Source organism: Lissotriton helveticus, chromosome 7 (assembly GCF_964261635.1).
Source record: "Lissotriton helveticus chromosome 7, aLisHel1.1, whole genome shotgun sequence".
NCBI classification, from domain to species: Eukaryota; Metazoa; Chordata; class Amphibia; order Caudata; family Salamandridae; genus Lissotriton; species Lissotriton helveticus.
In genome coordinates, this window is record NC_136068.1 from 1,287,268,212 (window position 1) to 1,287,283,383 (window position 15,172).

At 45.0% G+C, this 15,172-nt stretch overlaps 1 protein-coding gene across 3 annotated transcripts in view; it reads left to right on the plus strand.

Moving 5' to 3' along the window:
* Nucleotides 1-1,851: 1,851 nt before the first annotated feature.
* Nucleotides 1,852-15,172, plus strand: part of LLGL2 (LLGL scribble cell polarity complex component 2) — an 876,878-nt gene continuing 863,557 nt past the window's right edge. The window contains exon 1 of one of the 3 annotated variants that reach the window (XM_078654529.1): nucleotides 1,852-1,989. The gene's annotated coding sequence lies outside the window, so the exon portion shown is untranslated. The remainder of the gene's footprint in view (nucleotides 1,990-15,172) is intronic. The other 2 variants (XM_078654530.1, XM_078654531.1) reach the window with 2 other exon arrangements.

The following is a 15,172-nucleotide window of genomic DNA, read 5'->3' on the forward strand; positions in this document are numbered from 1 at the left end:
GCTCGAGAAGATAAGATCGAGTCGGTTGCCTGCGGAGTGAGTAGGGTCCTTTATCAGTTGTTGGAGGCCTACATTATCACAGGACAGCCGAAATTAAATGTACCTTTTTGTACTTATAAGGGGAATGGAATATTCAAGAGATACCAGAAATGCTTTAGTATCATTATACACATCTGCACACCAATTAAATATCAGTTAAATTAAATGTGCGCCCCTGGCCGGGTCCCATAGCACTGCCCGTAGCCCCGCCCCTATAGCCCCGCCCCCAAACCCCACCCCCTAGTCCATATCTTAATTTGGTGAGTACCTTCACTTATTTTTTCCATTTAAAGCAGTTGTATGTTATACAAAAGGGCGCCCTTGAGCAGTTTTAATCATAAATAGCTTTTAGATAATTCAGAAAATATTTTAGAATCACTGATATGGTAACTGTATGAATGTACCCTGGTGCCTGAAACATGTCTGGTCTTTATGCCATTCCTTCCTAGACCTCAACGCCTCAATGAGGGTGTAATTTCTTATATTTATGTTTCCCTCCTCTTCATTTGCTTGATTTTTGACTGGGAGACTGTCACTCATCATTACACTGAAATTATGCAAAGGTCACACATATGATATCTGAAACCTTCACAGGTATGAGGCTCCTGTTGTTTTTAAGCCAACATGGCATATATTTTCGTAGTCTCCGGTCTGAAATTGCATCTGCTTCAATATTAATCACTGAGGAAAATACGTTTCCCCGACTTTCCCACTTTTCAGTTTTGAAATGTTGGCATGTGTGAAAACGTGAACATCCGAAACAAACGACAGAGATCGTTGACAATGAGCGCACCACAGTGCCACATCTTTTTGCTTCGTATGACTGAAGGTAAAATTGATTTTTTTCCGCCTTTGATGCTGCAAGTTAAAACCCATCCCTCTCAATTCGTCTTTCTCCGACCGAAACTAATTTTCCAGTCACCTGCGCGGAGGGACATTGGGCGCGGTTAGTCAGGTGCTGAATCCGCTCGCAGGTGCGTCAAGGGCGGGCGAACGGCCCTGGCAACTCATAAATATTCATGAGGCACCAAAATGGGTGGAGTCTGCCAACCCCTTCACTGGTTTATTGGACAGCTAGGCGGGAGACACTACTGCTTGAGTACACTGAAGCGCGCGACCGCCAAGCATTAATTTTTGAAAGATCACGTCAAGCATGGCGGCCATTTTGGGTCAGGTCGAAAGTAAAAATGTTGCTGCTGTTCAATGTGCCATCTTTGGAAATGAGCTTCGTGTGCGCTTTAGGACACACAATGGAATCTCATTCACGTTTGGCAGTGGTCGCCTTCTTGACCGAGATAACTGCGTATTTTAGAATCAAGTTTGCGCAAAAAAAAAATCACAGCGATGCATAGGGACGTTGCTGAACACCAAGCCCCATCTAAATGTGTAACAGGTCACTTGGCGGCTTTTGCATTCAGTCAGTAGATGGTTTACGCCCAGAAACGACCTTGGTTAGATCATAGTTATAGTTGCAAAACAGAAAAAAACGGACAGTCTGAACGTGCGCACCCTTTGTTTGCAGAAGTTTCAGACTAAGCAACACCCAATAGGTACATTACTAGTCCGGGGTCCAACAGTTGTAAGGAGGAAATACACCCTTCTTCTGTGTCGTCGCTCACACTACTCGTCATAACTTTGCTTTAAATATGACCGTGCTCCCACTCTGTTGGTTCGCTCCCTGATTTATGCTATCACGCGCTAGTACCGCCTCTTGTAGTTTCCCATCATCCACGATGACGTTTGATGTGTCGTACATTGAGCTCACTCCGCACCGTAATCTCTAGCACTGACTCCGCCCTTGCACTGTTGCATGGTCTTCTGGTCCCACCCTCTTATGAATATTGAGCGAGCTGCCGCCGGTGGATGAGGAATCCGGGAAGGAGCCGTGGCCCAGGAGAGACCAAGAAAAGGGAGACAGGGTGCCCCTGGGAACGAGGAGCTGCGGGCTCGGTAAGCCAAGGGGGGTACCTGGAAGTGCTGTTTGACAGGATAAAGGGGTAGCGACAGAAAGTGTTCAGGGTAAGGGCGAATACTTTTAAAGGGGGCGAACAAACCTTCACATGAGAAAGGGAGGGGAGAAACCATTCACAGAAGAGGGGTAGAAGATCATACACAAGAGAGGCTGAAGGGAACTAACTAGCTGTTCACACCACAGAATTGTGAGATGATGCCCAGACGTAAGTAGGACGGTCATCCATTCCGGAGTGTGGAGAGGAAAAGATAATTCACAAGAGATTAAGTAGTAACGTACCATTTGTAGGAGAGTCATGGTGTGCAGGTCATGCAACCGCGACCGGAAGTTACCCTGCACAGGTGAGGTATGTACAGTGGGTGAAAGGAAAGTTTATAGACGAGAAGCCACCATTCGTATAGGACAGTTGATATTAATGCCATTGATAAAGGATGGGGAGAAACATCACAGGTGGGTAGACACCAGTTCTTCAGTCTGGGCTGACAGCGCACTTGTTAATGTACTTTATGTGATCAACAGAAAAATAGTTTTTAGAACTTCTTACCTAGAGAGATGCTTAGCTTCCGGCCACATGCTTCTCGAATCCAGCATTCGACTGGGCATCATTTGTTTGTTTCCATAAAAAAATGCTTGTATTGCACTTTTTGTTTAATCGGAAAGTTTATGCTCAACCTGAAGAACTATTCTGGTTATGACGGCAAGCCAACAAATCAGTGCTATAGGCTTTTTGTTTAGTTTTATATAGCGCGAACTAGACCCGAAGGTATCAGAGCGCTATACATGATAACCATTTGCGTTACAGACAGACACATACATTTTGTACGCAGGGTGAGATTAAGGGATTTGCCCAGAATCAAAGGATGTTGATCGTCCCTGCCGAGGCTCAAACCCGGTTCCCCAGCTCGGAGGTTGACTGCTCCAGCCATTTAGGCCACATCCTCGTCTTACAAATAACTAAAGATAGGAGACTTGATGTATTTGTTGTGAAAAGTATATGTTAAAGTCAGATCAGAATACGCTTTATTCGATTTAGAAAAATATTAAACCATAAAAGCACAATACATGTTAAAAAGACATGCATTACATCAAGATAATTTGAATAAAATAGATTAGAAAAGGACTCGGACAGTTTAAGAAAGAGGGGGACCATCCATTGTCATCCGGTGTCTAACCACCCCTTTCAGATATTTGGCAATATGAGCAGTCACAGGTCCGTCATTCAAATATTACAGCTTTAGGAAGGCAGGTCGTCATTGTCTCAGGCCATACCTCTTTCAAATAGGTAAAATCAATTTTTTCCTGGGCATAGAGTAAAATTTACAAAAAAACATAACGTGAATTGTCGACTGAGCGGAGATGTTATCATGCAGACATAAACATGAAGAGCGAGACCAGTCGTTAAGCTTTGGAAAAGTGACCCTGATGTGAAAAATACCAAGGCGTAAACGGGTCAATAACAACCTATCATAAGCTCCTATGTTATTTAATAAGTATGGTTGTATTGTGAGTCAGAAGTAGTTAAAGTCAATATGCATGTAAGGGTGGGTTTTTACCACTCTGTTATAGTTTGCAGAGAGGTGTTCTGCTACTTGAAATCACACAGATTATCATAATAGACAAGAGTTTTGGTGTTGGTTAGCACCCCAGGCAAACCATGGGGAAATACGATTTGTACTGTGATGATCCATATTAGAAATAGTATTTTGGCTTGCCAACTGTCATTTATAATTTTAGGACTGCATGCCTGATGGTTGCCTTGTGGGAAAATGTACCCTCACTACAATAGGTCTGACTTGGTCATGATGGCTAGCCAATGATAAAGGCTATTTGCCTGATTGGTTCAACGATGACGTTATGTCTGATGCCGTAGGAATGATCTGTTTTTTAATGAAAATCTGTGATAAAGCCACTTGGTCTGGCTTGCATAGTGTGAAAGGCATTTGTTAAATAAAATTTTAATAGGATTGTTGTCGCACTGTTGCAGGCTGTGTTGCCCCCGATTTTCTCACTGTCATAATACTTATTATTTCCTTTTTAGAGGGGTTGCATATAGTTTTGCCAACTTTAATTTTTTTGATCTTTGTAAGTTTATATTTGTGCTCATGATTGTCATTACACTGTGCTAAAGCCTGTAGGCAGGTATGTTGTGACACAGCATTTCACAGATTACCATTTTAGAATAGGATTTGGTGTTTTATTACTGCCTTTAAAAATTCAGAGGGTGGCTTGCACCGTAATAATTCTTGCTAGAATTCAGTTTAGTTCATTAAATCTTTACCATCATAAAAATACATATATACAGATAAAAATGAATTAAATAGCATATCTGAACTTTGCCTAAAAACAAAAGTACACAGTTATAAAACACAGTAAAATATACATTCATTCCTTGACATTAACCTCTTGTGCTTCTTAATCTTACTGCCACTTTTAAAAAGTTCATGATAGAACATAATGTTAGCATATCGTTTGCTCTTTGTAAAAAAAGTAAGGCAGTTTTGGCATGACGAAACTTTGCCTCTTTCAAAATAGCCACCAAAAATTTACTAGACTTCATTTGGAAGGCCTGACAGAATTAGCAGTCTGCCGGGATGCTGTCATTAATTTTATTTTTAAAATACCTACATACATTTATATAATATATTGAGATCGATATATATGTATATATACCAATCTCATGAATGGCTTTGGATCAGCTGTCTTCTGCAATCGGTTTGTGCGAGTGTTATTTACACATTCTGCTTACATTCATGACAGCATACAGTATGGGGTAGTGAGTCAGTCCACTTAAGACATTGGCTCGCTTGCCCTGTAAGTGACAGCATTTGTCTCATCACGTGTACATCCTCCTGAAAAGCAACCAATCAGTCTAGGGCTGGTCCTTTGGTTTTCGATTTTCTCCTGTTATCAGTTCCTTTTCGTTTCCTTCGTTCTCCTTTTTTTAAATTTCTAGAGCATACTACAGCTCGTAAAAGTGCTTAAGAGCTTCTTTCATGATGCTTATTTCTTCTGTTTTGCGCCTAAGCTCATCATAGAGGCGCTGCCTCTAAACTAGGGGACCATAGTGGAATATTATTGTCCACAGTGTTTTAATGTTTTTACCATTCAAAGATGGCTAACACATTTAATCATAATGCAGTGCCTTTTTTGTCGAAGTTATTTTAATGCATTCTTAAGAGCACAACTGAAAATCAGAATCAATTTATATAATATCTGTACTGGTAAAATATAATTCTGCATATCACAGTTCCAAATTCCGTCCATGACGCTACTTTATTATCTTGTCCTAAACATGTTTTAAGTAGAGGAAGTGGACTGCTGCCAGTGAGCTAGGACCAACACATCCTGTAGATGGCCTCTCTGATCTCTTGAGCCCCATTACCTCCTCGTCCGTCTTCCTCGCCACAGTAAACACCATTGAGCCTCCGGCTCCCACAGAAACTCCAAGTCAAGTTCTCATTCTAGTCTCCCTCTCCCAATATGGCCTCCGGTGGTGACAGCCAATCCCATAAAGGTATACAGAAACAGCTAAACGCCCTGTTTTTTAGTTTCTGCACTACTCCGAGTGCTGTGTGCCTGCGATGCAGGTAAGTGGGGCTGGGTCTGGCGTTGGCTGGACTCTGGTCCCTGTGGGGTTTGGTGTCGGGGAATGTTGGTTGAGTTTTGTGTTTTATTTATTTTTGTTCCCCCCCCCCCCCCCCCCCCCCATCTACCACTTCTTCTGATCCTGCTCTAGCGGACTCAGAATTTCGGGGGGATTGGTTCGCTTGGAACCGGCCTCTGTTGCGAGGTAGCGCAAGTCTTTGACCTGCTTTAGCGGTCTTTTTGAATCGCGCTTTTTTTCTCCAGACGCGCGTCCTGCACAGCGGACATTGCACGGTGTTGTATTTTGTTTTTCTTTATGGGTTGGTAGGCGGTGTTGCTGAGCTTCTTCGCTTTACCTTGCCTGTTTGTTGGTCCTCCGCTGCATGTTTCTTTGTCGGAGGGGTCTGACGGCTTCCTTGGGGATGCATGCCAGACTTCCTCCACTTTTGTACTTGTGTTGGGGGCGTGCAGTGGGAGCGTTTATTGGTTGCCGGGCAACTTGGGGCCTTTTTCTACCGGTCGTGTTTGCTGTTTGCTGCCTGTCTGGTTTTGTTGGTCATGGAGGGTGGTTCTTCTGCTGGGGCTGCTCCTGGCTCCTTGGATGTGGCTTCTGGTTCTGGCATGTCACTTCCTTAGTTGGATGTGATACAAAGGATGATTGATTCTGCGGTGGCTGCTGCTTTGCGGGACAAGGTAGCTGTTCCTCCTGCTAAAAAGGCAAAGGCTGATGATGCTCCTGCTCTTGACTCTGAGACGGAGGAGGATGTTGACGTCAAGGGATGTTTTGTGCAGGGTGCCGACCTTAAGGTGGTGGTTGGTCACATTCGCAAGAATTTGGTTTTTCCTGATTCTGTTGTGCCTTTGGAGGATGATTTATTTGCGCAATATCAGCGTCCTGAGCCTGAATCTTTGCCCCTTCACTCTTCTATTTTGAAGGTTTTGGAGTCGGAGTGGAAGGATGTGGACAAGGGCTCTTTTCCACGTTTTTTGAATAAACGTTATCCGTTGCAAGACTTTTCCGTGAAGTTTCCTTCCTCAGTTAAGGTTGATTCCTTGATGGCTAGTATGTCGTCTCATGGGACCGGTGTTTCTGAGGATTCCTCTCCTGCTGACCAGGTGGATCGTAAGGTTGATGGTGCAGTGAAACGCACTTTTGCTGCTGCTAATTTTTCCATCCGGGCGGCGGCCTATTCTTCTTACGCCATCCAATCTTTACTTAAGGATTTTCAGTCGTTGGCTGACTTGTTGGACCAGGTGGAAGATCTGTCTTCTACGCTGGCTATGATGGAACAGCAGGTTCGTCTGCTTTCTGACATATCATTTGATTCCTTGGGGGCGTCTGCTTCTGCGTCGGGGTCTTCTGTCGCTGCGAGGAGGCAGTTGTGGCTCCGTTCCTGGAAGGCTGATGCTACGCAGAAGGGTCTGTTGATGAAGATCCCCTTTACTGGTGTTAAGCTGTTTGGTTCCCCGTTGGACGATATGGTTAAGAAAACGGCGGAAGACCGTAAGCTGCTTGCTCCTGACTGGGCTGGTCGATTCCGGGCTTTTGGATTGTAGAGGGCTTTTGGTCCTTCACGGAGGGGCCGTGCGAGTCAGCCCTTTCGTGGGAGGCGGCGTGGCCGGGGTGCTCCTTCCTTTGACAAGTCCCGGTTCTCCGGCGCTTCTGCCTCCTCCTCTCCTGGTTCAAATCATGACTGGGTTGCTCCTGGAGTGGGTCCGGTTGGGGGTCGTCCGAGTTTCTTCCGCGACTCTTGGAGCGAGACTGTTTCGGATCAGTTGGTCCTTCAGGTGGTTTCCGAGGGTTTTCATCTTGGATTTACCCGGACTCCCCCAGACTGTTTCAGGTCCACTCCTTGCCCCAGAGACGCTCTGAAGAAGGTGGTGCTTTTGGAAGGCATCAAATCCCTGGTGCAGAGGAGAGCGGTGGTTCCCATACCTAGGGATCAATTGGGGTTGGGCGTTTATTCTATTCTGTTCCTGGTGTCCAAACGCACAGGGATCTCAGACCTGTGATGGATTTGAAATGGGTGAATACGTTCGTTCCTCATCAAAAATTCAAGTTGGTTTCTCTCCAGGTGATCCTTCCTCTTGTTTCTCAGGGGGATTTTCTGGCCTTGATAGACTTGCGGGATGCACATCTCCATGTGCCTGTACACCCCGACTCCCAGAGGTTTCTGCGGTTCTGCGTACTGGGTCGACACTATCAGTTCCAGGTATTGCCTTTTGGGCTCTGCTCTTCGCCCAGAGTTTTTACTAAGGTTCTGGCTCCTCTTGTTGGCCATTTACATGGGGAGGGCATTAGTGTTTTTCCTTATCTGGACAATATTTTGATTTCTGCTTCCTCTCTTTCTAAGGCAGAGTTGCATGTCCGGAGGGTGTCCATGTCCTGGAAAATCACGGATTCCTGGTGAATGTCCCGAAGTCCTCCATGCTTCCTGCACAGGAATTGACTTACATTGGCGCACTTTTCAAGACTCAATTGGGGATGGTGTTCCTGCCCCCTGCTCCGATTCTGTCTCTGATCTCTGCTGTTGGATCCCTGTTGTTGGGGCCTTCTCATCCTGTGAGCCTGTGGTTGAGGGTGCAGGGTCACATGTCAGCGTCTTTGTTGATGGTACCGTGGGCTCGCCTTCACATGTATCCGGTGGTGTCCTACATGTTGTTGCATTGGGACCCCTGTTCCCTCGATATGAAGGTTTTGATCCCTGTGTCATCCGAGGTTCGGGTTGTCCTGGGTTGGTGGTTGGACGAGGTTCATCTGTCTCAGGGTCGCCCGTTTCTGATTCTTCCTTCTCGGATTCTCACTACAGATGCCAGCCTGCTGGGCTGTGGTGCTACTCTGGGGGATTCGACGACACAAGGGGTTTGGTCTCGATCTGTGATGTCCTGTTCGTCCAACTACAAGGAACTGAAAGCGGTTCATTTGGGCCTGTTGGCCTTCTCGAATCTTCTGTTGGGTCACCATGTGCAGGTCCGGACGGACAATCTGGTGATGTCGTATATCAACCATCATGGGGGTTGCAGGGTTCTTTCCCTCAGTTGCCTCAGTCGTCTGATTTGTTCTTGGGCGGAGTTACACCTGGCGTCCCTGTCTGCGATTTATCTGCCTGGTCGGGAGAACACTGTGGCGGACTGTCTGAGCCGTGTGTTTCCCTCCATGGGTTCGTTGTCCCTGACGCACTTGATGTTCAGGAGATTGAGGATGTTGTGACACGGCATTTCACAGATTACCATTTTAGACAAGGATTTTGGTGTTTTATTACTGCCTTTAAAAATCCAGAGGGTGGCTTGCACCGTAATAATTCTTGCTAGAATTCAGTTCAGTTCAGTAAATCTTTATTTCGATGATTAAAAACCATCATAAAAATACATATATACAGATAAAAATGAATTAAATAGCATATCTGAACTTTGTCTAAAAACAAAAGTACACAGTTATAAAACATAGTAAAATATACATTAATTCCTTGACATTAACCTCTTGTGCTTCTTAATCTTACTGCCACTTTAAAAAAGTTCATGATCGACCATAATGTTAGCATATCGTTTGCTCTTTGTAAAAAAAGTAAGGCAGTTTTGGCATGACGAAACTTTGCCTCTTTCAAAATAGCCACCAAAAATTTACTAGAATTCATTTGGAAGGCCTGACAGAATTAGCAGTCTGCCGGGAGGCTGTAATTTATTTTATTTTTAAAATACCTACATACATTTATATAATATATTGAGATTGATATATATGTATATATATCAATCTCATGAATGGCTTTGGATCAGCTGTCTTCTGCAATCGGTTTGTGCGAGTGTTATTTACACATTCTGCTTACATTCATGACAGCATACAGTATGGGGTAGTGAGTCAGTCCACTTAAGACATTGGCTCGCTTGCCCTGTAAGTGACCGCATTTGTCTCATCACGTGTACATCCTCCTGAAAAGCAACCAATCAGTCTAGGGCTGGTCCTTTGGTTTTCGATTTTCTCCTGTTATCAGTTCCTTTTCGTTTCCTTCGTTCTCCTTTTTTTAAATTTCTAGAGCATACTACAGCTCGTAAGAGTGCTTAAGAGCTTCTTTCATGATGCTTATTTCTTCTGTTTTGCGCCTAAGCTCATCATAGTGGCGCTGCCTCTAAACTAGGGGACCATAGTGGAATATTATTGTCCACAGTGTTTTAATGTTTTTACCATTCAAAGATGGCTAACACATTTAATCATAATGCAGTGCCTTTTTTGTCGAAGTTATTTTAATGCATTCTTAAGAGCACAACTCAAAATCAGAATCAATTTATATAATATCTGTACTGGTAAAATATAATTCTGCATATCACAGTTCCAAATTCGGTCCATGACGCTACTTTATTATCTTGTCCTAAACATGTTTTAAGTAGAGGAAGTGGACTGCTGCCAGTGAGCTAGGACCAACACATCCTGTAGATGGCCTCTCTGATCTCTTGAGCCCCATTACCTCCTCGTCCGTCTTCCTCGCCACAGTAAACACCATTGAGCCTCCGGCTCCCACAGAAACTCCAAGTCAAGTTCTCATTCTAGCCTCCCTCTCCCAATATGGCCTCCGGTGGTGACAGCCAATTCTGTAGAAACAAAATATCTATGTGGTGTCTGGTAAGGTAATTGTGAACGAAGCGAGCTTTCCACGGGTCATTAAGCCCCCCGAATGTTCCAAGTCAGGAACCTAAGACCTGCTGTCTTTACGGTTGAGCCATGAATGTGTACCCCTTAGGGGTAGTGCCAGTCTAGCAGGATATAGTACACATAGTAGGGGTGGTGAAAATCTTGCCCAGGCGGAGCGTAGTGTACAGTGAGGTGCCAAGCGGCGATCTGATGTACCGGCTGTATGGCCGGAGCAGTACGGATACATGGACATGACGGGCCTGCTCTAAAATGAGAGATTTACTAAACCAGAAAAACATAAGACAATAGAACATACCCCCAAGCACACCAAACCCGAATTATGGTTGAGTATCCTGGGCCCTCCATCCAAAGCCACCGCCCCCAAAAACAATGACGGCGAATGTGGGATTCAACCTGGAGGGCGAAGTAGAGTTGTGCGAACTCCCCAGCATTTCTCAGGCTGGGTGGCTCAAATGGTGTGGCTACCACCCTAGGAGGAAACCCTTCTGCCTAAAAGTTTAAGTGCATAAACCGTTAGCAATATGGTCGGAGACCCAGGTGGCATTCAGCAACAGAAATCATCTATAGTGCATCCTTTCTCCTCCAGTGTTTGGCACTGGACAGTTAGCGTAGTGCAGGGAGTCTTTAGTCCTCAAATTAGTAATTGTTGTCTAGGTGAGCAATCTCCTGGCCGTGGAGAGTCCCGGGGCAACCCTGTGGTTATTCTTCTAGCAAAGTTAAGAGCAGCTTTGGCATCAGCAAAGTGATGTGCTCTGCCGGCGTGCATTATCAGTAATTTAGCAGGGTAGAGGAGGGCATGAGCGCCCCTGCGGCAGCAACGCACTCTAGTTGCATCCTGCTGTCACTGTGCGAGAGGAGTCCACAACTCAGTTCAACCTTGTGCAGTGACCTGCCGAAGTTGGAAACTGAGCCCTGCAGCTGATGAAATCTCTCTAGGGATAACCCCGCTGAGAAGTCCTGCCTGCTCGTAAGCAGTGTCTAAGCAGGAAACCGAAAGCAAGGTAAGCCCCCGTGTCGAGGGCTGCCAAAGAGTAACAAGCATTTGGAATGCAATAGGTCTCGCATTAGGAAAGTTTGAGCTATTGGTATTGTAAATGACACATTTATTATTTATGTGTTGGGTTTGAAAATAGCTAAATTAATAGTTTTGTCATTTACAATGCCAATAGTTTCAACTTTCGCAAATGTGACACCTGTAGCATTTGTAATGCAATATGTGTTGTATTTACGTGACTTAGATGTATTGATATTACAAATAACAATGGCTTTTATTTTTTTTATAATTAATACTTAAATAAAAGTTATTGTACTTTATAATGGCAATAGCTTAAACTTTTGTAAATAACTATTGTGAAGATTATGTTCAGTGTATTGTATTGTGACGAAAATCCAAGAACAGAAGTGAAATATTAACATCTTTTTGTGACATTTGTAATAAAGCTTGAAACATTGAGAGAACATATTTAACCAGTTGTTGTTGAATGGTTGCACAGATTGATGCTGTGGTGGCGCTGAGTAATGTTGTGATGGCGACAAGTGATGCTGTGGCGTTCAGTGATGCTGTGGTAGAGCATAGTGATGTTGTGGTGCCCCTGAGTGATGCTGTGGTGGTGCTGAGTGATGCTGTGGCGATAGATAGATGGATAGAGGGAGGGCGATAGATGGATAGAGGGAGGGCGATAGATGGATAGAGGGAGGGCGATAGATGGATAGAGGGAGGGCGATAGATGGATAGAGGGAGGGCGATAGACGGATAGAGGGAGGGCGATAGACGGATAGAGGGAGGGCGATAGACGGATAGAGTGAGGGCGATAGACGGATAGAGTGAGGGCGATAGACGGATAGAGTGAGGGCGATAGACGGATAGAGTGAGGGCGATAGACGGATAGAGTGAGGGCGATAGACGGATAGAGTGAGGGCGATAGACGGATAGAGTGAGGGCGATAGACGGACAGAGTGAGGGCTATAGATCGACAGAGTGAGGGCGATAGATCGACAGAGTGAGGGCGATAGATCGACAGAGTGAGGGCGATAGATCGACAGAGTGAGGGCGATAGACCGACAGAGTGAGGGCGATAGACCGACAGAGTGAGGGCGATAGACCGACAGAGTGAGGGCGATAGACCGACAGAGTGAGGGCGATAGACCGACAGAGTGAGGGCGATAGACCGACAGAGTGAGGGCGATAGACCGACAGAGTGAGGGCGATAGACCGACAGAGTGAGGGCGATAGACCGACAGAGTGAGGGCGATAGACCGACAGAGTGAGGGCGATAGACCGACAGAGTGAGGGCGATAGACCGACAGAGTGAGGGAGATAGATAGATAGATAGAGTGAGGAGAGATCAGAACATACACTGGACCACCGGAATGTGATCTCATGGGTATATCTAGGGTTGGGGACGTACGGGATGGTATCATTCACTGTGTTAGAACAATTTGAGCTGGCGGAGAACCTAGGCTTGCGCCATCAACATGTGAACCATATTCTTCACCACAAAGAGCTGCTACCTTATTTGGCAGAAGAAACACCACTAGAATATAGAATTCTGGGAGTACCCTTCAACAAATATGCAGTTCTGAAGATCTATACTACCCTACTTAATGATAGTAAAAACTTTCTCTAAGTTGAGATAGAAAAGGAAACAAGACCTGGGGAGGTTAGAGGATGCAGACTGGGGAGAAGCTTGTAAATATCTAAGAGAGGTGGCCATAAGGGCCAGGTTTTGCTTGGTCTAACTGGAAATATTACAAAGGGCCTGGAGTTGTCCATGGGGACAGGGCTATTGAACGGGAGCGAGGAGAAGAATAGTTATGACTATTGAGAGAATCCACAGAATGTACCCTTCAACTAGTGGCTCTGGTTATCAGGGGGAAGGGAGACGGTGGCAGACCCACAGCCAAATATGCACTCTATTTTTGTAATGAGGCTATGATGGTGGCTAGAAAGGATATAATTAGATCCTGGGGATACACTTCCGTTCAGACGATGGAGTTATGGTGGGAGTCTAATATTGACTGGTGCATGCAGGCAGGGGAACTGGTATGGAGAGTGAGGATGCCCCAAAAATGTAATGAAATATGGTGTCCATGGAGGGACGTAAGGGGGGACCTTGAATGATTTCTGGGGTAGTGTTAAAGTAAGGGATGGTTGCAATACGTTTCTGGAAGGAAGTATCTTCTCCGCTCGGCCTGGGTTATAGTTTGTAAGTCAAGAGGGGGCCGGAAATAGCCTTATTAGGATACATATGCACCTGCTAGGCACTGCAATTCTGTATACGGAGGTTGACCTGATCTGTCAGCTGTGAAGTTACATATATAATGTTGTTGTGTTCATGCTATAATGGAAAAAATACTTTAAACATTCTTTTTAAAGGGAGCTCAACACCAAGCTGCAGCAGTGCTCATTATTGAACATTCTGAAGTAGGGCAGAGAAGAGAAATGGGGTGGCGGAGGTTGTTGGAGCAAGTGAATAAGCATGACTGTGCTGTAAGTTTTACGCAGAACCTAAGAAAGAAGCAAGACATGCACTCTTGGAGTACTAACTGAACAACGAAAGTAAGGAAAAAAGAAAAATAATAAGATGTCAGCAGTGGAAGGATAACACTCAGTCAAACAAAAGGGAGGGCAAAGAAGAAATGCTTCAGAGGTGGGACGAACAAAAGAACAGGAAGGCAAGTCGTAAAATAAAGCGCTACGAAATGAGATAGATATGAAAGCCACACAATTATAAGCAAGGGCTGACCGAATGTAAACATCTGTGCAGTGCTATCTGCAAAAGGCAGGAGAAGCTGTCTGTAGTGATAAAATAAACAGTCTAGAAATAAATCATGTTACTACTTTCACTTCGTTCATATTTCATGTGTCAATTCCTTTCTTACTGCAACTCGCACTACCAACCAACCAACCCTTGCCACCTATTCATGATCAAAAAAGCAGACCATAGAATTGAGCTAGAGATGCTATACATATACTCTGCAAGATGTTTCGCTTCCACTTTCTATACCCAGCGGACCCTACAGATCAAGCTTTTATAATGAGCCTTGTAAGGACTGTTGCAAACAACAAGTGCTTCCATAGCAAACATTTTTAAAAGTAATAACTGAAAGATAACTCAAACCCGGCATTGTTTTGTGGCATGAGAAAAAAAGTACACAAATTTGCGATGTACCCAGATCGTGATAACTCGAGGATTAAAACACTTTTAAAATGGTGATCGTAAACTCGCATAGCAATCATCTGCCTGGTTTAAGTATTGTTAACTCCTTGGCTGTGTTCTGTTTTCAACAGCTGCTTATGCAGGAGTCCAGACAGGTCACTACCGGGGACTTCGCTTACTTCACACTTAAATAAAACTTCTCCCCGACAAGATGACTCAGCAAATTGAGTATTGGCATCTGACATCTGGTATGATCTACAGATCGCGAGTTCAGAACCTGACCAAGTCAACTTCACCTTTTTATCCTTTGGCTTTTAAAACATTTTATAGCCCAATAATTCCTGCTGGTAACACCACTTACAACCATGTCCTGGGGACCGTAATAAAAACAAGGTGTTAAAGAACAGTAAATAAACATACGTCAACACAGTCATAGGGAATAAAAAAACAAGAGCAGTTATGTATCACCGCCGCCGGCCGAAAACCGGAAGTTTGGGAGCGGGACGGGGACTTCCGCCCCACGACAGGCGTGACGGGAGCAGGGTTGACGCGGGGCTCCCATGCCTTAGGGAGAGTCCCGCGTGTGCCAGGTGATGCGACGGAGTGACGGAGCTTGTAGCAGCGCAGCGAGAAAAGAGCCCTGTGAGTGGGAGGGGTGTGTGCGCGCGTGTGCAGCTGTGTGTGTGTGCAGCTGTGTGTGTGTGCAGCTGTGTGTGTGTGCAGCTGTGCGCGCGTGTGTGTGTGTGCGTGTGTGTGTGTGTGTGTGTGTGT